Raw genomic sequence first — 26342 nt, 5'->3', positions numbered from 1 at the left:
CCCAGTCTGAAATACACCCCAACCAATTACCAAGATCTATGATCTAGCCACACTTGATTGCTTGAATTTCCCTGAAAATCCTACTGACTTTCTGCCTCTTCACCTTTGCTCAGGTTTCCTCTCTGCCTGGGAACCTCCTTCCACCCTATCCTCATTTATCAAAGTTCTTCTCATTTTCCCAAATCTAGCCCAGATTTCACCTCCTCTTTCAAGCCATTCATTGGATGTTCCTCTCTGACTCCCCCAAAGCACTAATAACGAGGGCAGTAAATAGAATCTAAACTTATGCACTACTTCTGGTTTTTCCAACTTGAACCCCCAACACTAGTCACCTTCAATACGTTCCTGAGTTCATAGGTGTCTCTGATTTTATCTGTTTCCTCTTTTGCTTAGTATCATGCCAGGCACTGGGCTCTAGATAAATCAGGAATGTAAAGTCTAATACCATTGGTTTAGAACAATGAAGAGAAAGGCAAAGAAGACTAGACATTGATTCAAGAAACAAACTATCATATGCTTTAGCATTTCCAAAATTTGTACTATGAACCAATTTCCCATCTACTGTTGAAAAGGTACTGCTGCTGCTGCTGCTAAGTCGCTTCAGTCGTGTCCGACTCTGTGCGACCCCATAGATGGCAGCCCACCAGGCTCCCCCGTCCCTGGGATTCTCCAGGCAAGAACACTGGAGTGAGTTGCCATTTCCTTCTCCAATGTATGAAAGTGAAAAGTGAAAGTGAAGTCACTCAGTCATGTCCAACTCTTCACGACCCCATGGACTGCAGCCCACCAGGCTCCTCCGTCCATAGGATTTTCCAGGCAAGAGTACAGGAATAGGGTGCCATCATCGCCTTCTCCCATGGCTGATTCATGTCAGTGTATGGCAAAAACCACTACAATATTGTAAAGTAGCCTCCAATTAAAATAGATGAATTAACTTTTTTTTTTAAAAAAGGAGAATTTTTGTTTTCATAGATTGAAGTCCCCTAGGAGCTGGAAGGAAGAACCAGTCTAGATTAGGACTCACAAGGCTGAGTAGAATAGCTGTTATTACTCATTCCTCTCCACCTCGAGTAACCTGTATTTGCTGGGGCATCAGGGAAGCAAGCGGAGGGATTCTTATCATCCAGAAAAGGGCAGGATTTGTCCTCCTACAAGGAGGAGCATGAAAGACTTTCCTGGTGGTTATTTCCATTGGTTCATGAGGGCATTATCTCTGATACAATGGAAATAACTTCTACTGGGTGAAATTTCCATGTATGCACATTGGGTAATCCAGTTGTCAGATCAACCTTGGTAGGTTTATGGCAGGTTTATGGTTAAATCATCCAAATTGTTAAGCCCGTTATTGCCAATACAGGGGCCCCTCCCTCCCCAGTCTGAAAGTAGTCCATTCCTGTGAAACCTTTTGTAAGCTGAAATGCTTAAAGCACAGGAGCAATTACCTTAGGACACATCTTGCTAACAGATGCACAAAGTAAATCGAGATAAAGCACAGATGCTCACAAACACTATTCAGAGTTACGGCAACTTGGTGCTAAGATGCTGGTGTCAGTTCTGAGGAAAAGAGCTTGGCGGTGCCACTCTCCCTGATTGGGGTACATACCTCTATGACAACTGCTGCACAACAAATGCTGACCACCATTTTTACTTTTCACCTTTTTTTCTTAGAAGCAAAATCTTCTTCAAATGCATTTTGATTAGCCAAAATAGGTATTGATATATGTCTTGATAAAAGTAAACTTTTGAGAAGTGGAAGATATCCATGTTTCTTAAGCCTCTACAGAGAGCCCAAGAGTGAGCTGAACAGTTAGAAAGCAGGATTTTAACTCTGCCTTTATGGATCTGATGGAAGAATATGATTCAAGCATAATTCAAGACCTTGTTGGAAGTAAATGTAAATTTTTGTGTTACACACATCTAGTACTTTAGGCTTTAAAAAAGCATGAGGTCAAATGAAGCAGGGATTGGCAGAGCAAGCTTTAGGGGAGAAAGGCCAGTGCCTGGACCCTGAAAGGCGAGAGGGGTCTAGATAGGTGTGGATTCTGTTTATTTTTAAACAGTAATTAAATGGGAATGGCCCAGAGAATAACCTCACCTTGAGGGAGGCTGAAGTCATATTTTATTTCTCAGAGAAAAAGCTGAAGTTCCCAAAGCATTTCCAAAAACATTTTGAAAAGAATTGGATGCTGTACCTTTTTATGATCTATTTCTGGGTATGATTCCATACCTTTTAAAAATTTCTGCTCTCACTCTCAGAAGCTCTGGGAAAGGATTCTTTGTGGTTTGACATTCCTTTTCATTTACTCTGGAGGAAAACTCACCATGACAATTTCCATATGTTGATCTTCTCCTATACATATTTATGTCAACAGTTTCCTTTTTAACAATTTTCAAAACACATGCTCTTTCCCAAGTTATTTGCCCTAGAAGTAGTGCAGCAATAGCATGATTCATGGATTATGGGGACTGTGCAGTTTATACAAGCAGGTATGACATTTCTACTTGGTGAAAGTCATTGTCCCAGAATATAGCAAGTGGCAAGATTCACCTACTAGTTCGAGGTGCTTCTGTTGTAGTAGGTGATAAACCTGACTCTGATACAAGTTGTTGGTTTTATTGAGAGATTGTCATAATACCTATTTGTAATATAAAATTTATCCCGATGTAAAATAACCCAGGAGTAGGAATGAGAAACAGTCGATAAAAACAAAGTCTTAAGACTAGAAGCTCTTGATTTCCGTATCCTCTGAAAAATTATGTGGAATTGGAAACAAGAAGTAAAAAATAACAAGAGAATATTTGAGGTTTACAAATAACAAAACAGGAATTTCCTAAAAATCCATAACAAGTTTTTTTGATGTGGCATTCCCCTATCCTTAAAGACTGAATTTGAGTTTTGAAATGTATATACATTATTAATAGTTCTGAGTAGTTCAGAATGTACATTATGGTAGGCCAAAGAGGAGACAAGATTTACCTAAAGTAGTGAATTACCCAAGTTCATACTTCCAAAAAGCAATAGTAAAAGGTCCCCTCATTCTGAGTGCTCTTTATTCTGGCCACATACACATTTACTGGGGAAAAGTTTTCCCAGGCAGTCCCATATCCTTACAGCTTCAGGACAAAAAAGTATATATTGGTAAAGGGAGCTCGACTAAACTCAGAGGTTAAAGAGCTCAGCCTATTACCTATCTTTTGTCATCGTTTGTCCTTCTGCCCCATTTCCATCCTTGAAATGAGGATGCGACTAGAGAAACTTTGTCTTATCACTGTCTTCTGCTGCTGCTAAGTCGCTTCAGTCGTGTCCGACTCTGTGCGACCCCATAGACGGCAGCCCACCAGGCTCCCCCGTCCCTAGGATTCTCCAGGCAAGAACACTGGAGTGGGTTGCTATTTCCTTCTCCAATGCATGAAAGTGAAAAGTGAAAGTGAAGTTGCTCAGTCGTGTCCGACTCTTCGAGACGCCATGGACTGCAGCCTACCAGACTCCTCCGTCCATGGAATTTTCCAGGCAAGAATACTGGAGTGGGGTGCCATTGCCTTCTCCGCACTGTCTTCTAGTCTAAATTAAAAAGAATCAGTGAAAATTTACAATGACCAGCATACAAAGAGTGTTCTTTGTGTGTTAGGGATCATGCAAAGCACTTCCCATGCATTTTCTGACCCTAAACTTACAGCACTATCGGCCAGGATCAACGAGTTTCTACATGGAAAGCGCTGAGCACAATGCCTGGCCTACAGCTCTTGGAAATTAAAAAAGAAAGGAGGAGAGAAATAAACTGTTTTTCAGACACTATTATTTTCCCTATTTATTTCCTTTTTTTTTTTTTTTAAACTTTACATAATTTTATTAGTTTTGCCAAATATCAAAATGAATCCGCCACAGGTATACATGTGTTCCCCATCCCGAACCCTCCTCCCTCCTCCCTCCCCATACCATCCCTCTGGGCCGTCCCAGTGCACCAGCCCCAAGCATCCAGCATCATGCATCGAACCTGGACTGGCAACTCGTTTTATTTTCCCTATTTTAAAGGAGAGGACACTAAGGTTGTAGAGGGGTAAGATTATCTACCCAAGGACACCCAAGTAACAATGAAGCCATGACTCAAACCCAGGTCATGAGATCCAAAGTCCAGGTCTAATGAGTATCTGAACATCTAAAAATGAGAAAGTTTTACAGCCATGGAGCAAAGATGTCCCTCCTTCCTTCTACAAAATTATGAGTTGTCAAAATTTTTTAAAGTACTACATTTTGGTGAGCAAGTGCAGAAAGAGAACTAGCATAATGGCAAGCGAGGACTTCGAGAGGTCTACGTGGGATCAGAATTTATAAGGTGGATGTTTTCAGGTTCATGTATTGCTGAGAGTGAGCTACATCCGAAGTTTCTTTCACATTTCAGTTCTTATACATCCCAAATCAAAAATATGTAATATTGTAACTTGGGTTTGCTATGTTTATATTCTTATTCAAACTTCTAATGAAGATGTTTTTCACTGTTAAAAAAAATGGCCACAGTCTGATTTCACAAAAGATAGTCTTCCTTCCTTTTATTTTTTGATGCACTCATTTTCCACTTGTTTATTCAAAAGCACGTCAATTAAGCAAAGCTCTGATGATACTCTGAAGAGGAAGGGGTACTTTGCTAGAGAATTAAGGAAGTCTTTTCAGAAAAATTGCAGATTGAATACAGTGCTGATGAATGAAAAGTTTGTGGGTTATGTAAGGGAAAAGGGAGTCAGAGGTCAGGCGTCTCAGGCAGAGCCTTCCTCTACAAGGAGCAGCAGCAGAAGGTCTTTTTGAGATAATGAGTTCAGGAAGTGGTTGCAGGCTGCAGGAGAAGCCAGGAGGGTTTTTTGCTGTTTAGGAATTGGAGGAGGTCATCGCTAGACGACAGAAGTAATTTTTGAGCCACATACAAAAGGATTTGAGTTGAGTGGATAATTTACAATACGTTATAAAGTAAGACGTTTGGAAAGGAAAGGTGTAATCTTTCCACGGGGTGCAGAGAAGAGGTGTTCAGACTAGTTTCCTGGTTATAAGGAAACAGCCATTTTATACTCTGAAAATTTGTTTCAATCATAAGCCCTCTTACTTCTATATCTTCTTACACTTTGAAAAGAAACAATTTCGTGAACATCCCTGATCTGCAGTTCAGGAATGAGGGGGATTTAGGTCAATGATCTTCGAAGTTTTCCCTATAGTATAATATTGACCACCCATCCTGGAGCCATCTGCTGTGTCTGTGGCCAGAAATACTATTTCATTTTCCTTCTCCTGCTGCACCACAACCTGATGCCGCTTTTTTTTTTTTTTTTTATGTGTGTACATCAAATCCAAAATAAAAATAGCTCTTTTGGCTATATTTCTTAATCCTTCCATTCATCCTCCTTCTTTCCCCCTCCTCTCCTCTCTCTTCTTTTTTTAAAAATTTATTTTTTAATTGAAGGATAATTGCTTTACAGAATTTTGTTTTCTGTCAAACCTCAACATGAATAGCTATAGGTATACATATATCCCCTCCCTATTGAAATTAACAATAACACAATAATAGTGGGAGACTTTAATACCCCACTCACACCTATGGATAGATCAACTAAACAGAAAATTAACAAGGAAACACAAACTTTAAACGATGCAATAGACCAGTTAGACCTAATTGATATCTATAGGACATTTCATCCCAAAACAATGAATTTCACCTTTTTCTCAAGCGCACACGGAACCTTCTCCAGGATAGATCACATCCTGGGCCATAAATCTAGCCTTGGTAAATTCAAAAAAATAGAAATCATTCCAAGCATCTTTTCTGACCACAATGCAGTAAGATTAGATCTCAATTACAGGAGAAAAACTATTAAAAATGCCAACATATGGAGGCTGAACAACACGCTGCTGAATAACCAACAAATCACAGAAGAAATCAAAAAAGAAATCAAAATTTGCATAGAAACGAATGAAAATGAAAACACAACAACCCAAAACCTGTGGGACACAGTAAAAGCAGTCCTAAGGGGAAAGTTCATAGCAATACAGGCACACCTCAAGAAACAAGAAAAAAGTCAAATAAATAACCTAACTCTACACCTAAAGCAACTAGAAAAGGAAGAAATGAAGAACCCCAGGGTTAGTAGAAGGAAAGAAATCTTAAAAATTAGAGCAGAAATAAATGCAAAAGAAACAAAAGAGACCATAGCAAAAATCAACAAAGCCAAAAGCTGGTTCTTTGAAAGAATAAATAAAATTGACAAACCATTAGCCAGACTCATCAAGAAACAAAGGGAGAAAAATCAAATCAATAAAATTAGAAATGACAGTGGAGAGATCACAACAGACAACATAGAAATACAAAGGATCATAAGAGACTATTATCAACAATTATATGCCAATAAAATGGACAACGAGGAAGAAATGGACAAATTCTTAGAAAAGTACAACTTTCCAAAACTCGACCAGGAAGAAATAGAAAACCTTAACAGACCCATCACAAGCACGGAAATTGAAACTGTAATCAAAAATCTTCCAGCAAACAAAAGCCCAGGTCCAGACGGCTTCACAGCTGAATTCTACCAAAAATTTAGAGAAGAGCTAACACCTATCCTGCTCAAACTCTTCCAGAAAATTGCAGAGGAAGGTAAACTTCCAAACTCATTCTATGAGGCCACCATCACCCTAATACCAAAACCTGACAAAGATCCCACAAAAAAAGAAAACTACAGGCCAATATCACTGATGAACATAGATGCAAAAATCCTAAACAAAATTCTAGCAATCAGAATCCAACAACACATTAAAAAGATCATACACCATGACCAAGTGGGCTTTATCCCAGGGATGCAAGGATTCTTCAATATCCGCAAATCAATCAATGTAATACACCACATTAACAAATTGAAAAACAAAAACCATATGATTATCTCAATAGATGCAGAGAAAGCCTTTGACAAAATTCAACACCCATTTATGATAAAAACTCTCCAGAAAGCAGGAATAGAAGGAACATACCTCAACATAATAAAAGCTATATATGACAAACCTACAGCAAACATTATCCTCAATGGTGAAAAATTGAAAGCATTTCCTCTAAAGTCAGGAACAAGACAAGGGTGCCCACTTTCACCATTACTATTCAACATAGTTTTGGAAGTTTTGGCTACAGCAATCAGAGCAGAAAAAGAAATAAAAGGAATCCAAATTGGAAAAGAAGAAGTAAAACTCTCACTATTTGCAGATGACATGATCCTCTACATAGAAAACCCTAAAGACTCCACCAGAAAATTACTAGAACTAATCAATGATTATAGTAAAGTTGCAGGATATAAAATCAACACACAGAAATCCCTTGCATTCCTATACACTAATAATGAGAAAACAGAAAGAGAAATTAAGGAAACAATTCCATTCACCATTGCAACAAAAAGAATAAAATACTTAGGAATATATCTACCTAAAGAAACTAAAGACCTATATATAGAAAACTATAAAACACTGGTGAAAGAAATCAAAGAGGACACTAATAGATGGAGAAATATACCATGTTCATGGATTGGAAGAATCAATATAGTGAAAATGAGTATACTACCCAAAGCAATTTATAGATTCAATGCAATCCCTATCAAGCTACCAACAGTATTCTTCACAGAGTTAGAACAAATAATTTCACAATTTGTATGGAAATACAAAAAACCTCGAATAGCCAAAGCGATCTTGAGAAAGAAAAATGGAACTGGAGGAATCAACCTACCTGACTTCAGGCTCTACTACAAAGCCACAGTTATCAAGACAGTATGGTACTGGCACAAAGACAGAAATATAGATCAATGGAACAAAATAGAAAGCTCAGAGATAAATCCACGCACATATGGACACCTTATCTTTGACAAAGGAGGCAAGAATATACAGTGGATTAAAGACAATCTCTTTAACAAGTGGTGCTGGGAAATCTGGTCAACCACTTGTAAAAGAATGAAACTAGAACACTTTCTAACACCATATACAAAAATAAATTCAAAATGGATTAAAGATCTCAACGTAAGACCAGAAACTATAAAACTCCTAGAGGAGAACATAGGCAAAACACTCTCTGACATACATCACAGCAGGATCCTCTATGACCCACCTCCCAGAATATTGGAAATAAAAGCAAAAATAAACAAATGGGACCTAATTAAACTTAAAAGCTTCTGCACATCAAAGGAAACTATTAGCAAGGTGAAAAGACAGCCTTCAGAATGGGAGAAAATAATAGCAAATGAAGCAACCGACAAACAACTAATCTCAAAAATATACAAGCAACTCCTACAGCTCAACTCCAGAAAAATAAATGACCCAATCAAAAAATGGGCCAAAGATCTAAATAGACATTTCTCCAAAGAAGACATACAGATGGCTAACAAACACATGAAAAGATGCTCAACATCACTCATTATCAGAGAAATGCAAATCAAAACCACTATGAGGTACCATTTCACACCAGTCAGAATGGCTGCAATCCAAAAGTCTACAAATAATAAATGCTGGAGAGGGTGTGGAGAAAAGGGAACCCTCTTACACTGTTGGTGGGAATGCAAACTAGTACAGCCACTATGGAGAACAGTGTGGAGATTCCTTAAAAAACTGGAAATAGAACTGCCTTATGATCCAGCAATCCCACTGCTGGGCATACACACTGAGGAAACCAGAAGGGAAAGAGACACGTGTACCCCAATGTTCATCGCAGCACTGTTTATAATAGCCAGGACATGGAAGCAACCTAGATGCCCATCAGCAGATGAATGGATAAGAAAGCTGTGGTACATATACACAATGGAGTATTACTCAGCCATTAAAAAGAATACATTTGAATCAGTTCTAATGAGGTGGATGAAACTGGAGCCTATTATACAGAGTGAAGTAAGCCAGAAGGAAAAACATAAATACAGTATACTAACGCATATATATGGAATTTAGAAAGATGGTAACGATAACCCTGTATACGAGACAGCAAAAGAGACACTGATGTATAGAACAGTCTTATGGACTCTGTGGGAGAGGGAGAGGGTGGGAAGATTTGGGAGAATGGCATTGAAAAAAAAAAAAAAAGAAAAAAAAAATAAATAAAATAAAATCTGTTGTTGAAACAACTAAAGCTGACATCTGACATCTGGAAATAGATACAGCTGAATCCATACTATACAATATGTACCTGGATGAACTCCATTTAATTTTTTAGATATAAAAATTAAAAAAATTAAAACTAATTGAAAAAAAAAAAAAAAATTTATTTTTTAATTGAAGGATAATTGCTTTACAGAATTTTGTTTTCTGTCAAACCTCAACATGAATAGCTATAGGTATACATATATCCCCTCCCTTTTGAACTTCTCTCCCATTTCCCTCCCCATCCCACCCCTCTAGGTTGATACAGAGCCCCTGCTTGAGTTTCCTGAGTCATACAGCAAATTCCCCAGTTGGCTGTCTATTTTACATATGGTAATGTAAGTTTCCATGTTACTCTCTCCATACATCTCACCCTCTTCTCTCTCCCCATGTCTACAAGTCTATTCTCCACTTCTGTTTCTCCATTGCTGCCCTGTAAGTAAATTCTTCAGTAACATTTTTCTGGATTCCATATATATGCATTAGAATACAATATTTATCTTTCTCTTTCTGACTTACTTTACTATGTATAATAGGATCTAGGTTCATCCACCTCATTAGAACTGACTCAAAGGCATTCCTTTTTATGGCTGAGTTCTTTGGAAGGAATGATGCTAAAGCTGAAACTCCAGTACTTTGGCCACCTGATGCGAAGAGTTGACTCATTGGAAAAGACCCTGATGCTGGGAGAGATTGGGGGCAGGAGGAGAAGGGGACGACAGAGGATGAGATGGCTGGATGGCATCACCGACTCGATGGACATGAGTTTGGGTGAAATCCGGGAGTTGGTGATGGACAGGGAGGCCTGGCATGCTGTGCTTCATGGGGTCACAAAGAGTCGGACAAGACTGGGCGACTGAACTGAACTGAACTGAACTGAATATCCCATTCTGTGTATGTACCACAATTTCTTTATCCATTCATCTGTCAGTGGACATCTAGGTTGCTTCCATGTTCTAGCTATTGGAAATAGTGCTGCAATGAACAATGGGATACTTATGTCTTTTTCAATTTTGGTGTCCTCAGGGTATATGCCTGGGAGTGGGCATTATTGGGAAATATGGTGGTTTCATTCCTAGGTTTTTAAGGAAACTTCATACCATCTTCCATAGTGTCTCTATCAGTTTACATTCCAATCAACAGTGCAAGAGCATTCCCTTTTCTCCACACCCTCTCCAGCATTTATTGTTTGTAGACTTTTTGATGATGGCCATTCTGATAGGTGTGAGGTGATATCTCACTGTAGTTTTGATTTGCATTTCTCTAATAATGAGTGATGTTGAGCATCTTTTCATGTGTTTGTTGGACATCTATAAATCCTCTTTGGAGAAATGTCTGTTTAGGTCTTTTTCCCACCTTTTGATTGGGTTGTTTGTTTCTCTGGTATTGAGTTGTATGAGCTGCTTGTATATTCTGGAAATTAATCTTTGTCAGTTGTTTCCATTTGCTATTAATTTCTCCCATTCTGAGGTTTGTCTTTTCACCTTGCTTAGTGTTTCCTTTGCTGTGCAAAACCTTTTAAGTTTAATCAGGTCCCACTTGTTTCCTTTTGTTTTTATTTCTGTTACTCTAGGAGGTGAGTCATAGAGGATCTTGCTTTGATTTATGTCATCTAGTGTTTCATGTTTTTCTCTAAGAGTTTTATAGTCTCTGGTCTTACATTTACATTTAGGTCTTTAATCCATTTTGAGTTTATCTTTGTGTATGGTGTTAGGAAGTGTTCTAATTTCATTCTTTTACATGCAGCTGTCCAGTTTCCCCAGCACCATTTATTGAAGAGGCTGTCTTTGCCCCATTGAATATTCTTGCCTCCTTTGTCAAAAATAAGGCACCCATAGGTGCATGGGTTTGTTTCTGGGCTTTCTATCTTGTTCCATTGGTTTGTATTTCTGTTTTTGTGCCAGTACCAAATTGTCTTGATGACTGCAGCTTTGTAGTATAACCTGAAGTCAGGAAGGTTGATTCTTCCAGCTCCATTCTTCTTACTCAAGACTGCTTTGGCTATTCAGGGTCTTTTGTGTCTCCATATGAATGGTGAAATTTTTTATTCTAGTCTTGTGCAAAATGTCATTGGTAATTTGATAGGGATTGCACTGAATCTATAGATTGCATTTGGTAGTATAGTTATTTTCACAATATTGATTCTTCCTACCCAGGAATGTGGAATATCTCTCCATCTGTTTATGTAGTCTTTGATTTCTTTAATCAGTGTCTTATAATTTTCTGTGTACAGTTCTTTTGTCTCCTTAGGTAAGTTTATTCCTAGATATTTAATTTTTTTTGTTGCAATGGTGAATGGGATTGATTCCTTAATTAGTCTTTCTGATTTTTCATTGTTAGTATATACAAATGCAAGTGATTTCTGTGTGTTGATTTTGTATCCTGCAACTTTGCTAAATTCACTGATTAGCTCTAGTAATTTTCTGATACTACATTTAGAGTTTTATATGTACAGTATCATGTCATCTGCAAACAAGTGAAATCTTCTTTTCTGATCTAGATGCCTTTTATTTCTTTTTCTTCCCTGATTGCTGTAGCTAGGACTTCCAGAACTATGTTGAATAATAGTGGTGAAAGTGGACTGCTGCTGCTCCTAAGTCGCTTCAGTTGTGTCCGACTTTGTGCGACCCCATAGATGGCAGCCCACCAGGCTCCCCCGTCCCTGGGATTCTCCAGGCAAGAACACCCTTGTCTTATTCCTGATCTTAGGGGAAATGTTTTTTCACCATTGAGAATAATGTTTGCTATAGGCTTATCATATGTGGCCTTTACGATGTTGAGGTAGGTTCCTTCTATGCCCATTTTTTGAAGAGTTTTAATCATAAATGGGTGCTGAATTTTATCAAAGGCTTTTTCTGCATCTGTTCAGATTATCATATGGCTTTTATGTTTCAATTTATTAATATTGTGTATCACATTGATTGATTTGCATATACTGAAGAATCCTTGCATCCCTGGAATAAATCCAACTTGATCATGGTGTATGAGCTTTTTGATGTGTTGCTGAATTCTAGTTGCTAAAATTTTGTTGAGGATTTTTGCATCAATGTTCATCAGTGATATTGGCCTATAGTTTTCTTTTTTGTGTGTTATCTTTATCTGGTTTTGGTATCAGGGTGATGGTGACCTCATAGAATGAGTTTGGAAGTGTTCCTTCCTCTGCAATTTTTGGAAGGAGTTTTAGAAGGATAGGCATTAGCTCTTCTCTAAATGTTTGATAGAATTCTCTGGTGAAACCATCTGGTCCTGGGCTTTTGTTTTTGGGGAGATTTTTAAATCACAGCTTCAATTTCAGTGCTTGCAATTGGGTTGTTAGTAATTTCTATTTCTTCCTGGTTCAGTCTTGGAAGAATTGAACTTTTCTAAGAATCTGTCCATTTCTTCCAGGACATGCAGTTGTTCATAATAGTCTTATAATCCTTTGTATTTCTACATTGTCTTTTGTAACCTCTCCTTTTTCATTTCTAAGTTTGTTGATTTGATTCCTCTCTCTTTTTTTCTTGATGAGTCTGGCTAAAGTTTTATAAATTTTGTTTATCTTCTCAAAGAACCAGCTTTTAGTTTTATTAATCTTTACTATTGTTTTTTTTTTTTTTTTTTCATTTCTTTTTCACTTACTTCTGCTCAGATCTTTATGATTTCATTTCTCCTACTAATTTTGGGGTTTTTGTTCTTATTTTTCTAGTCATTTTAGATGTAAAGTTGGGTATTCTATTTTATATTTTTCTTGTTTTTTTTTTTTTTAAGGTAGGATTGTATTGCTATAAACTTCCCTGTTAGAACTGCTTTTGCTACATCCCATACATTTCAAGTTGTTGTATTTTCATTGTCATTTGTTTCTAGATATTCTTTGATTTCCCTTTTGATTTCTTCAGTAATATGTTATTTAGAAACATATTTCTTAATTTCCATGTGTTTGTGTTTTTTACACTTTTTTTCTTGTAATTGATATCTAGTCTTACAGCGTTGTGGTCAGAGAAGATGCTTGATACAATTTCAATTATCTTAAATTTACTGAGGTTTGGTTTGTGACCCAGGATGTGGTCTATCCTGGAGAATGTTCCAGGTGCACTTGAGAAGAAGGTGTATTCTTCTGCATTTGGATGGAATTTCCTGAAGATATCAATGAGATCCATCTCATCTAATGTATCATGTAAGACTTGTGTTTCCTTATTAATTTTCTGTTTTGATGATCTGTCCATTGGTGTGAGTGGCATGTTAAAGTCTCTTACACTTATTGTGTTACTGTCAATTTCTCCTTGTATCTCTGTTAGTGTTTGTCTTATGTATCAAGGTGCCCCTATGTTGGTGCATAGATATTTACAACTGTTATGTCTTTCTTGTGGACTGATCCCTTGATCATTATGTAGTGTCCTTGCTTATCTCTTGTAATCTTCTTTATATTAAGGTATTTTTGGTCAGATATGAGGATTGCTACTTCAGCTTTCTTTTCCTTTCCATTTGCATGGAATATGTTTTTTCATCCTCAGTTTCAGTCTATATATGTCTTTAGGTCTGAAATGGGTTTCTTGTAGACAGCATATATATGGGTCTTGTTTTTGTATCCATTCAGCCAGTCTGTTCTTTTGGTTGGAGCATTTAATCCACTTACATTTAAAGTAATTATTGATATATATGTTCCTATTGCCATTGTTTTAATTGTCTGGGGTTGATTTTGTAGATCTTTTTCTTCTCTTGTATTTCTTGACTAAGTTCCTTTAACATTTGTTGTATAGCTAGTTTGGTGGTACTGAATTCTCTTAACTTTTGCTTGTCTGAAAAGCTTTTGATTTCTCCATCAATTTTTAATGATATCCTTGCTGGGTACAATAATTTTGGTTGTAGATTTTTCCCTTTTAGTACTTTAAATATATCCTGCCATTCCCTTCTGGCCTGCAGAGTTTTGCTGAAAGATCAGGTATTAAACATATGGGGTTTCCCTTGTATGTTACTTGTTGCTTCTCACTTGCTGCTTTTAATATTCTTTCTTTGTGTCTAGTTCTTATTAGTTTGATTAGTATGTGTCTTGGCATGTTTCTTCTTGGGTTTCCCTTGTGGCTCAGCTGGTAAAGAATCCACCTGCAATGTGAGAGACCCTCATATGATTCCTGGGTCAGGAAGATCCCCTGGAGAAGGGAAAAGCTACCCACTCCAGTATTCTGGCCTGGAGAAGTCCATGGACTGTATAGTCCATGGGGTCGCAAAAAGTTGGACAGGATTGAGCAACTTTCACTTTCACTTTATCCTGTATGGGACTGTCTGCATCTCTTGGCCTTGATTGACTATTTCCTTTTTCTTTTTTTTTTAATTAATTTTATTTTATTTTTAAACTTTACATAATTGTATTAGTTTTGCCAAATATCAAAATGAATCCACCACAGGTATATATGTGTTCCCCATCCTGAACCCTCCTCCCTCCTCCCTCCCCATACCATCCCTCTGGGTCGTCCCAGTGCACTAGCCCCAAGCATCCAGTATCGTGATCTTGGGGAAATTTTCAACTATAATCTCTTCAAAATTTTTCTCATACCCTTTCTTTTTCTCTTCTTTTTCTGGGACCCCAGTAACTCAAATGTTAGTGTGTTTGATATTGTCCCAGACGTCTTGAGTCTATCCTCAGTTCTTTTCATTCTTTTTACTTTTTTCTACTTTTCAGAAGTTATTTCCATCATTTATCTTCCAGTTCACTGATTTGTTCTTCTGCTTCAGCTATTCTGCTATTGATTCCTTCTGTAGAGTGAAGAAGGGCTTCCCTGGTGGCTCAGATGGTAAAGCATCTGCCTATAATGCAGGAGACCTGGGTTCAATCCCTGGATTGGGTAGATCTCCTGGAGAAGGAAATGGCAACCCACTCCAGTACTCTTGCCTGGAAAATACCATGAACGGAGGAGCCTGGTAGGCTTCAGCCCATGGGGTTGCAGAGAGTCAGACATGACTGAGCAACTTCACTTCATAGTATTTTAATTTCAGTTATTGTATTGTTTGTCTCTGTATGTTTGTTCTTTAATTCTTCTAGGTCTTTATTAATTGATTCTTGCATTTTCTGCATCTTGTTTTCAAGGTTTTTGATCATCTTTACCATCATTATTCTGAATTCTTTTTCAAGTTGTTTGCCCATTTCCTCTTCATTTATTTGGACTTCTGTGTTTCTAATGTATTCCTTCATTTGTGTAGTACTTCTCTGTTTTTCATTATTTTTTATGTTTTAACTTATTGTGTTTGAAGTCTCCTTTTCCCAGGCTTCAAGGTTGAATTCCTTGTTCCTTTTGGTTTCTGCCCTCCTAAGTTTGGGTCACTGGTTTGTGTAAGCTTTGTATAGGGTGAGATTTGTGTGAGCCTTTAGTTTGTTTGTTTTTCCTCTGATGGCAAGGCTGAGTGAGGTGGTAATCTTGTCTGCTGATGATTGGGTTTGTATTTTTGTTTTGTTTGTTGTTTAGATGAAGTGTCCTGCACAGGGTGCTACTGGTGGTTGGGCAATGCCACATCTTGTATTCAAGTGGTGTCCTTTGTGTGAGTTCTTACTATTTGATACTCCCTGGAGTTAGTTCATTGGTAGTCTAGGATCTTGGATTCAGTGCTACCACTCCAAATATTCAGATCCTGATCTCTTTAAGGTGATGATCAAGTCATGTAATCACTTTATGCCTCAATCTGCTGATCTTAAATTAAGTACTAATAATGATAAAGACAAGACTCCAATTTTGATCTTTTGCTCCTCTACTTCCTTTTCTTTACCTTCTCTTTCCAGATCAAGTTCAAGGGAAGTAGTGATGCTCATTGTCCTTGTAGGAGTTCACATGGTATGAAGAAGCGCTGTGGGAAGAGTCTATCAGTAGCCACCACTGTCAGTAGTCTTGGGTACTCTGGATGACTTTCTCCTTCAGCAGCACTACCTCCAAGCAGGTCCTGAGGAGACCAGTTGCATTCGGCGTGAACTGGACACAACAAGGTCCCAAAGCTGAAACCCTGTCAGGTCCTGAGGACCCCCAACTTCTATTAGCATTGACTCCGCTCTCCTTTCTTTTCATTCATATTTCTCCTTTTATGTTCTCCCTCCCTTTCTCCACCCCTCCCTCCCTCCTTCCTTCCTTATTTTTTCTTTAAGAAACATTTAATGGAAGAATTTTATGTGCAAAAACATCATTAAATGATGCAGATTAACTGATACTTAAAGATGTAGTTCTTTCCCTAAAGCAATCATTGTATGGCAGGAAAGAAAAACGAGTTTATAATTTTCAATAAAACTACAATACACGGAAGTAGCAATTTACGGGTTTTTTCCCCTTTCTTTGACATTTCCCCTATGAGGATCTATAGATTTTATGTTGCCAGAATTCTCTATCATGTTATTACATACCTCATTAAGCATACTGCTAATTCTTTTTCAGTGTCTCCATTGAAATCATATTCATTCCACGTCCTCCTACTTGTCACATTTGTGACTCTTTAGCTAAGGGATGGGGCTTCCCAGTTGGCTCAGATGGTAAAGAATCTGTCTGCAGTGCAGGAGATCCATGTTCAATCCCTGGGTTGGGAAGATACCCTGGAAAAGGGACTGGCAACCCACTTCAGTATTCTTGCCTGGAGAATTCCATGGACAAAGGAGGCTGGAGGGCTACAGTCCATGGGGTTGCAAACTGTCAGACACAGCTGAGCAACTAACACACACACACACACACAGCTATAATCAGGACAGCATATTGTCTCTGATTATAGTATGTTTGCAAAATTTTAGATTTCCTGTTCTAGTGTCCAATGACTTGAAAACACTAGTCTTTTTTTTTTTTTTTAATTTGATTAGTATCCATAAAACACATTTAAGGGACTTCCCTGAGGGTACAGTGGTTAAGAATCTGCTTTCCAATGCAGAGGACATGGGTTCAATCCCTCATCTGGGAAGATTCCACGTGCCATGGAGCAACTAAGCCCATGCACCCTACTGAAGCCTATACACCCTAGAGACTATGCTCTACAGCAAGAGAAGCCACTGCAATGAGAAGCCCATGCACCACAACTAGGAAAAAGCCTGCACATAGCATCAAAGACCCAGTGCAGCCAAAATGAATAAGTAAAAAAAAAAATACATTTAAACTCGGGCAGATGTAAAAACTCCCATTTTCTCCATCAGAAACCTAGAGAAATTATTTTCCCAGGGTTTTGTATTTCTGTCTATCCCTCTACAAGCTCCTAAGCTGTCTTTGGCTTATATTTCAAAACTGGATTTTGAAGGTGATTTTTAGAAAACTAAATTCTTGAAGAATGTACAGTATTTTTTAGTTACGACAAAAATATGTGCAAAAATGAAATGAGATTCTTTCCTTAATTTCTTTCTGATACCTTGTTAGTATATAGGTATGCAAGAGACTTCTGTGTATTAATTCTATACTCTGTAATTTGACCAAATTCATTGATGAGCTCTAATAGTTTCCTGGTAGAATCTTTAGGATTTTCTAAGTATCATGTCATCTGTGAACAGTGACAGTTTTACTTCTTTTCTGATTTAGATTTATTTTATTTATTTTTCATCTCTAATTGCTGTTGACTAGGACTTCCAAAACTATATTAAATATAAGTGGTGAGAGTGGACATCTTGTCTTGCTCCTAATCTTAGAGGAAATGGTTTCAGTTTTTCACCATTGAGAATGACGTTTGTTATGGTTTGTCATATGTGATCTTTATTATGTTGAGATATGTTCCCCCTATGCCAACTTTCTGGAGAGTTTTTATATTAAATGGGTGTTGAATTTTGATGAAAGCTTTTTCTGCATTTCTTGAAATGATCATATGGTTTTTATTCTTCAGTTTGTTACTGTGACGTATCACATTGATTTCTGTATACTGAAGAATTCTTGTATCCTTGGGACAGTTAAGTCTGTCTGTGTCACTTAAGGCCTGCGTTTGCTTAGTGGTTTTTTCCGTCTGGATCTATCTATTGATGTAAGCGGGGTGTTAAAGTCCCTCACTATTATTGTTACTGTTGATTTCTCCCTTTATAACTGTTATCATTTGCTTTATATATTGAGGTGCTCCTAAGTTTAGTGCATTTATATTTACAATTGTTATGTCTTCTTCTTGGATGATCCCTTGATCATTATGTAGTATTCTTCTTTGTCTCTTGTAACAGGCTTTAAAGTCATTTTGATATGAGTGTTTTGAAACAGAGGTGTTGCCTGAGTCATCTTTGTAGCACCTAACGTAAGTTTAGGTACACAGTTGGCATTCTCCAAAAAAAAAAAAAAAAGCAATCGCTAGATTTATAATTATTAGGTCAAAGATTATGAATGGCTTCTTAGTTCTTCATATTCATTTCCCTGCTATTTACCTAAAGAGTTATATAGCTTTCCTTGACATAAGCAGTATACAAGTTTCATCACAGTAAGACAGTCATGACTATTAAATTTTTATAATTTCCCTAGTCTCATCACTGTTAGTAAAAAGATGCCCTATTTAGAAGTCTTTGATTTCTAATGAGGGTTTTTTCCTTAAAATTTTAATTTTTTCTTGGCTCATTTTTCTTTCTAAAAGTCATCTCTTTTTAAACAAGAATTTCCTTAAAGTGCTTTCCATCAGCAAATTTTGTGTGTGCATGAAGGAGGAATAGGAAAAAGAGGAGGAGGAAAGAGAGGAGGGGATGAAGAAAGGGAAAAGGGAGAATACAAGCCCAACTGTTGCACTCCATAAAGTAGATTTAAATGTGTTCCATTCAGGTAAGCCATCTTAATAAAACCCAAGGGCATGAAATTTAAAAACATATCAAGTTCACCTTTTCAAAGGAGATGTTGGTAAATGAAGTTAGGATATTCATGTATATTCAGAACTCTTAAACTTTGCTCCCAGCATCAAATGCTAAAATACTATACAGCACATAAACATCTTTGTTCTGTTGAAAGTGATATCACTCAGGTCAAAATGTCTCTGTGGCATATTTTCACTCAGGAAACTGTTCAAGGAACTAACAAGGACTACAGCTTCAGAAGCTAAAATCAAATGCCTTTGCTGTGAAAAAGCATAAGATTTTCCTCCATTTATATGTATTCTTAATTTTAAAATTAACTCTAGATTCTTATAAGGAGCTTTAGAGAATATATTTAGACAATGAAGGCTTAAATATACATCAGCTACTTATAAGAATAAAACTCCTTTAAAGGAAGGAAAGAAACATTTGATGAGAATCCCCCTCCTATTAAACTTTTGTAGGTGCTTTTCATTGTTGCTTCTTTCATAACAATTGAGGTACCTTGCTATTGTGCAGAGATTAAATAAATTGCCAAGATCACATAGTTATTACATGAAAAGGCTAGAACTCTATCCAGGTCTTTCAGACTCCAAAAGGCCTAGACTTCTTCTCTGGCTATCATGTTAGACATAATTTTAGTTTCTGAGGCAAAATAATCTATAAATTGGCAAAGTAGATTGATTAAAAACAGTGCAACATACTAGTCAATAAGGTGAACTGTGCCATTTTTCTTTCTATACTGTGAAAACTATGATTCTGTCCAAGGAAATCCTGTTCAATCCCACCCTCAAGGTATACTCCTTCATTCTACGTACTCAGTTTTTTGCCAGTAATTTTATCACCCAGCATCATAGAATGTTTGAAGTGGAAGAGGTTTTGAGGGTTGTCTGTTCTACCTTATATGCCTCAGATATTGTGAAAGGTTTCCAAACTTGCTTGAGTCTTTACATTTGAATTTGAGAAAAAGTGAGATCAGTTAAAAATTATTTGTGTATTATTTGAACCACAGAGAAGTAGCTCATAAGTATTTAATGGGTGAGTAAAAGAATGCATATTTTTCCCATGATATTTTTAAATTTTTTTCTTTTTGTTTTATTTATTTATTTGCCAAATGAGACAGAACAGTGCTTCTAGCAGTGTATAGATTTTTTTTCAAGCACCGGGTACTGTCCAGTGTCATAACAAAGTACTTAGAAGAAATGGCCTTTTGGTATTTTGCTTTTCTCCATGTCCTGATGGGGAAGAAGTGGCAGACTTTTTCTGTGTACAATATGAAGGTGTTATTATAAACCTGGTCAGGTACATAGTCACCTCTAGGAGGTGAGAGAAAGTTCTCTCTCATCTCTATATCTAGACTAGCTGGATTCTTCTGGCTATTGATTTACTTTTATCTGCTAAGAATCAACATTTTCACACTTACCACATTTGCCTCTTTATATTACATGCTAGGAAACTCAGACCCAGAAACACTAGTTCTCCTGAAACATTTGAAATTCTGTGGCATATAGTGTTAGCCACTCAGTCATGTCCCACTCTTTGCAACCCTCTAGACTGTACCCCTCCAGTCTCCTCTGTCCACGGGATTCTCCAAGTAAGAATGCTGGAGTGGGTAGACATTCCCTTCTCCAGGAGATCTTTCCAACCCAGGGACTGAATCTGGGTCTCCTGCATTGCAGGTTAATTCTTTACCATCTGAACCACCAGGGAAACTCTATGATATATAGTTTGTATGTGAGTCACATGTCTGGTTCTAGGACCCTTTCTCATTTTTTCCTATCTTCATTTCCCATTTACCCTTTGCTTGTCACTGTTTTTAATATCATGACACTGTAAACGTTGCCCCTGTTGAAATAAGATAAAGTTTAATATATGCATCATGATAAAAATGTTCACAGACAAAAAAGAGTTAAGAATATACGCACATTCATGCTTCCAATGTTGCATATATTTTTAAAAAGTTAAATCACATTTAATGTTAATTTTTCCCCCTCTCAAAGCATGTGAAAGTTGGAAATCTTATTTTAGCTTCTGCATTGCTCTCCTGGTTGAGGACAGAGCATTCCCATCTACAGGGTATTCATTTCAGGTCTGCTGTCTGGAAATGGATCTTACTTTATCTTCCACTTGAGAGACAGAATTCTACTCCCAAATTGAATCGCCAATACCCTAGAATGATTACTTGGAGGAGTTAACTGTAAAGGCAAAAATTCCACGAGGTTTGTTTGTTTGGTTTTTTTGGTCTTGCTAATGATTTGGAGACTGAATCTAACATCCAGCAGTGCTTCTCTCTCCTTTATCTGGTGAGGGAATGACTTGGTCTACAACAGGGAGAAAAGCTCTAACAATGTGGTCTTGGTGGGGAGGAGTGACTTCCATCACAGGACATGGCGGAGGTTGTGGACACCAGTTGCTGCTGCTGCTAAGTCACTTCAGTCATGTCCGACTCTGTGCGACCCCACAGACGGCAGCCCACCAGGCTCCCCCCGTCCCTGGGATTCTCCAGGCAAGAGCACCAGTACACCTTGTCTAAATCTTGGATGGGAAGGTTAAAATAGGACTTAATAATGAAAGCCTTCTCCCCCAAAGCCCATTAAACTGTGAGGAAATCATGGTGCCTAAGAATTGTTTCACAGTGTATTGATGAAGTTTGAGAGTAGGGAAAATCATTACACATTTCTAAGATGCCATGATTATCTAGCCAGTTTTGAGGATTCTTGCAAAAGCCAAATAAGCAGAACATTATTCCAAATATGGCATTTATTTCAACTCCTCTGTTTCTGTTGGGCAAAAGTCAGCTAGTGTGAGCTTTGGACTGTGCATTGAACTGAGCTAATAAATACTTAATGTATTTACTATATTTCAGTGATATGTGGTTGCTTTATTTTGCTTGTCTTTTTTCTATGAGGTTGTATGTATATATAAATTAAATGCATATCATGTAAATATATAGGACATTTAATCTCATTTTATATGAAAATGCATATTTTTTGAAAGTGTGTTCTTGAGTACCTGGCATATGTTGGGAACTGACATAGAATTGAGAAAACAAGGAAATGTGGTCTCTTTCCTTATGAAGCTCCCAATAGAGTGAAGGAAATGGATAATGATGGTGGTTCACTAACAAAATGCTAGGATAAAGTAGGATGGTTCACTAACAAAATGCAGGGACTTGAAGGGATGGAGAGGAGGAGGAGCTCAGAAAGTGCTCTGAAGACAAGGCTATGTTTCATTAAGCATGCAAGGATACATAGAAATGTGTTAGCTTTACAGTGTTTCTATTAAAGGGTGAAAGTTTATCAGCAGCAAAATGAATGTGGAAGCAGTCTGGGCTGAGTGAGTATGCTCCTGCATGCAGAAGCATAGAGGTTTGACAAGTTCGAGGGACTGAGAAATTTCATTATAACTTTCATGTCATTGAATACTAGGGCCTGAAGTCATAAGTGTAAACAGGACATTGCATTTCATGATAAATTTTGCTGTATATGTCTCAGAGCATTCAAACAGGAGAAATACATAGAGAGATCCATCCTTCCTAAGATTATTCCAAAGGCTTAATTGCTTTACCATCAACTCCCAAGAGTTATTAACATGTTGATGCTAATCTGTCTATTAGAGCTGTTACCACAGTCCATGACAAAGGCAATCCAATTATAATTAGGGTCTCTCTGTAGATATGGCATGTATAACCCAATCAGCTCACAAGTTCTTAAAAAGACTATTAGTGTGTGTGCTAACTATAACTTGAGTGTTTCTCTGAAATACCTTAACTATTCCATGCAGCATCCAGTGAGTAAGAATGTCCATGACTTTTTTCTCCCATGATACACAGGGAATGTCTTTTAGTAAAAATAAAATTAATCTAGAATCAGAGAATTAGTTATAATACACTCCTATTATCCACAGAATCAGGAATCATCCCAGGAGAATGAAAATATGGAGATCTTTTAGCCTACAACCTCATGTGGCAAAAAGGTAAATTTGAGTCCTAGACACATTAAGAGTATGTCTATAGTTGTACAGTTAATCCTTACTTAAATCTCTCTCATCTATATATCAATATTTTATCTATAATTCATCTGTATATCATAAAAGTAGTAAGATTGTGTTTGAAACAAAAAGAGAATAACGTCCAGACTCTGCCACTCTAACATAGATATTATTATGTATATGGATTACTTCTAAACTTTTTCCTAAACATATGTATGTTTAGTTGAAATTAGGGGTCTAACTTTATACCCCCTTTAATCTTACATACACACAAAGATACATAGCTTCCATAATAGCACATATATACACACACATAAAGTATGTGGGTGGCTACTTATTTTTATAGTAATAGGACCATACTAAACAACTATTCTGAATCTTACTTTTCTGTCTGGATTTATCATGGGCCACTTTCCTGGTTCTAATATTTTTAATAGCCTCAAATACTGCGTAAAATTAATTAGCATTTTATTTAAGTGTTAACCATCCCGCTTTCAATGGCCAGGAACACACTTTTCCATTTCCTCCTCATGATCCTTTGTCTAGAGAAACTGAGAAAAGTATCTGAAAGAGTATAGAGGCTGGACTAAGAACCTAGTGATCAGGATAGAAGGGGAAGAGTCAACCTGGGTTGGGAAGTAGTGACTCATTGCATGGGGAGATGGAAGGAAGGATGTGCTCTGACATCATTATATTCCCAAGGTCATCATAAATTTAATTCAAACTAGTACTTTTCTCTTATAAAAAGAAGCCAAGTCCATAGATTAAAATAATGAAGGATTTGAGATTTGAATGAAAATACTTTCTGTATAATCACAAATTTTATTTGATTAAATTCTGTAAACTTGCAGTGCTGTATTTCACAAAGTGTGAAATATTCTACAGAGTCACAGGTCTACCCCAGCCCCATCCATCTGCCCTGAGGGGTTACCCTCTAAGTTCTGACAAGGCTCGAAGAAATAACCTTGTTACTGTTTATTATTCACCATTTTCACACCCTTTCACAGAATCAGAGCCATGTAAATAATAACAGTAGATAATGAGACAATACAGTGATTAATAATAATAGACAATAGACTGTATAAAGTGATGCTCTCTGAAAAGTCTGTACGATGAATCCATGTCAGCCCTGTGGATTATGTCCTCAACCAAGTGATAAAATGCTTTATTTTCCAAAGCCTGGTTGGTCAACGCTGATTCCAAATTAAAAACTCCTTGTTCATCTGAGAAGATGTCATCAAGCATGTTCCTCCTACATGGAGCGAGGGAAGATATGGCCCCAGGGACTTCTGCTGTATCAGCGTTTGTTGTGGCTTCTTCTCATGAGAATGTGCACAGGGTACTCAGCATTTCCGTTTCCCTTCTGCCGAAGCGTGTGAAAATGGAGACTAATAAAACAACAATAAACAACCAGAAAGTTGCAGTCAAACTCTCTCTCGCCTCAGGAGGCAGCGTTTAGGCTGGCTTTCTGTGTTTGGCCAAAGGATAGCACAGGAAATGGGAGTGGAAAGTTCTCATTTTTTTTTCTTTTTCTCCTTGTTAACATTATCTCAAGTGTATCTCTTGGATATAACCTCTGAATATAACCAATTACACTCAGTTATTAATTATTAACTTTAGACAGTTGGTGGGCCTGTGATCATTTGGATAAAAGTCATTTGTATCCCCTTTATATCAAAACATATACTTAGTAAATAGTTTTGTTTCTCTGTTTTTTGGCATCTTACCCAAATGATTAATTCTAAACCTTCCTCTTTTTCTCTTTTGTCTTTATTTTTTTCCTCAGCCTGTTATTGCTGTAGGTACTAAAGAAGAACGAAATGATCTCAAGCTAGGTCATAAAAGAGAGAAATCTAGGAGATGGAGAACCTGGAGCATTTAGCTTTTATTGACACATGGCTCAGCTTTTCAATTGTATCAAATTCAAAGCAATAAACACTCATCCGGTGTCCATCTCCCCAAGGTGCTCCAGGAGGCATGGAGAGGCGGAGAGGAAAAAACACAGCAGGAAAGCCTCCATATACATGTGGCCATGCTTTGGGGAGAAAACCCAAGTGCACGTTGGTTAGGGCTATAAGATAGGAATGTACAGTGTGCTGTGGGAACACATACAGAAGCATTTTATTCTGCCTGGAGGGTGCCTGGGAAGCTTGGCGCCGAATGACCGGACTGTCCCTGGCAATATGGATTAATAAGGCGCTAACTTTCAACCTTTTCTAATTGAGACTTACAGTTCAAAATTATTTTATATGCCTATTCTAAACACACAAACCCATGCACATGTACTTAAGTGTTACAAAATAATACTCTGTGAGGCACCCTTGTGTTTTGTTTTTTTTCCTTTCATTCTGTTTTTATTATTGTAGATGCTGGTTGAAACCCATTTAACTGAGCAACCTTGATCAATTAATGAATTGGGATCTCAACTTACAAAATTCTGGAATAAAGCATGGTCTTTGAAGTGACACAAAACTGTTTTTAAATCTCAGCATGTGCTGTGTTGTGCTTAGTCACTCAGTCATATCCAACTCTGTGACCCCATGGATTTGGGCAGTTTGTTTAACTTTTATGAATTTGAGATTCCGTGCCTATAGAAAAATCATATGTGGCTACTCTCTACCAGACCAGAATTAAAGGAAATAATACTTGTAAACAGCTTATTGTAGTAGGGAGAATCAGGGAGGTGGGCATGCTAGGCACACTGATTGGTTTGGTAGAGTTGTCCCACCATGCATGACAAGATCAATCTGATGAGTGATATGCCTGAAAGTTTACAGAATACAAGGCAGAAGGGGAAAATAAACAGCTTACCAAGGGCTTCCCTGATGGCTCCGATGGTAAAGACTCTGCCTGTGAAGCAGGACACCCGTGTTCTATCCCCAGTTGGGAAATTTCCCTGGAGAAGAAAATTTTAACGCACTCCAGTATTCTTGCCTGGAAAATTCCAAGGACAGAGGAGCCTGGCAGCTATATAGTCCATGGGGTTGCAAAGAGTCGGATACAACTGACTAACCAACACAAGGGTCTGCACCCAGATCACATGTGTGTCTGCATGTGAATCAGTGAGTATATGTGTACATGTTTGTTCATGTGTATGCATGTGACTTTGTGGGGAGTGTGTGTGTGTGTGTGTGCGCTTTCATACCTGAGTGGAGACTGGGGAGGCTAGTGTCAGTATACAGACTAAATTCAAGTCTCCTTTATTCGATAACCTCTTAACCAGTCCCAGTGAGCTTTGGTTAAACCAACAAGCCCAAATCTTTCCTGGAATCTTCCTCTTAACAACAGACCACAGTCTTTCAATGACCTTGACAGTGTCACCTCCACTTTCTGAGCTTAATCTTCCTTACATATATACTACAGTATATTAAACAAGATTAGTAAGTTTTTAAAAATCTCTTAGAAAATGAGAAGTTTATTTCAAGCATAATCTTCCAGGAATACTGATATTTAATCATGGTCATAGAGAAACAGAGTTGGAGG

The 26342-nt window shown here is 37.5% G+C and overlaps 1 long non-coding RNA gene across 1 annotated transcript in view; it reads left to right on the top strand.

Moving 5' to 3' along the window:
• LOC139186871 (uncharacterized) overlaps positions 1 to 26119 on the top strand; it is a 58467-nt gene extending 32348 nt beyond the window's left edge. The window contains exons 3-4 of the long non-coding RNA XR_011570488.1: positions 22776 to 22844; positions 24646 to 26119. This is a non-coding gene — a long non-coding RNA (uncharacterized lncRNA). The remainder of the gene's footprint in view (positions 1 to 22775; positions 22845 to 24645) is intronic.
• Positions 26120 to 26342: the final 223 nt, after the last annotated feature.

The sequence above is a fragment of the Bos indicus genome, chromosome 14 (assembly GCF_029378745.1).
Source record: "Bos indicus isolate NIAB-ARS_2022 breed Sahiwal x Tharparkar chromosome 14, NIAB-ARS_B.indTharparkar_mat_pri_1.0, whole genome shotgun sequence".
Classification (NCBI taxonomy): Eukaryota; Metazoa; Chordata; class Mammalia; order Artiodactyla; family Bovidae; genus Bos; species Bos indicus.
The sequence above is the reverse complement of the archived record's forward strand: the minus strand, read 5'-3'. Positions and strand labels throughout refer to the sequence as shown.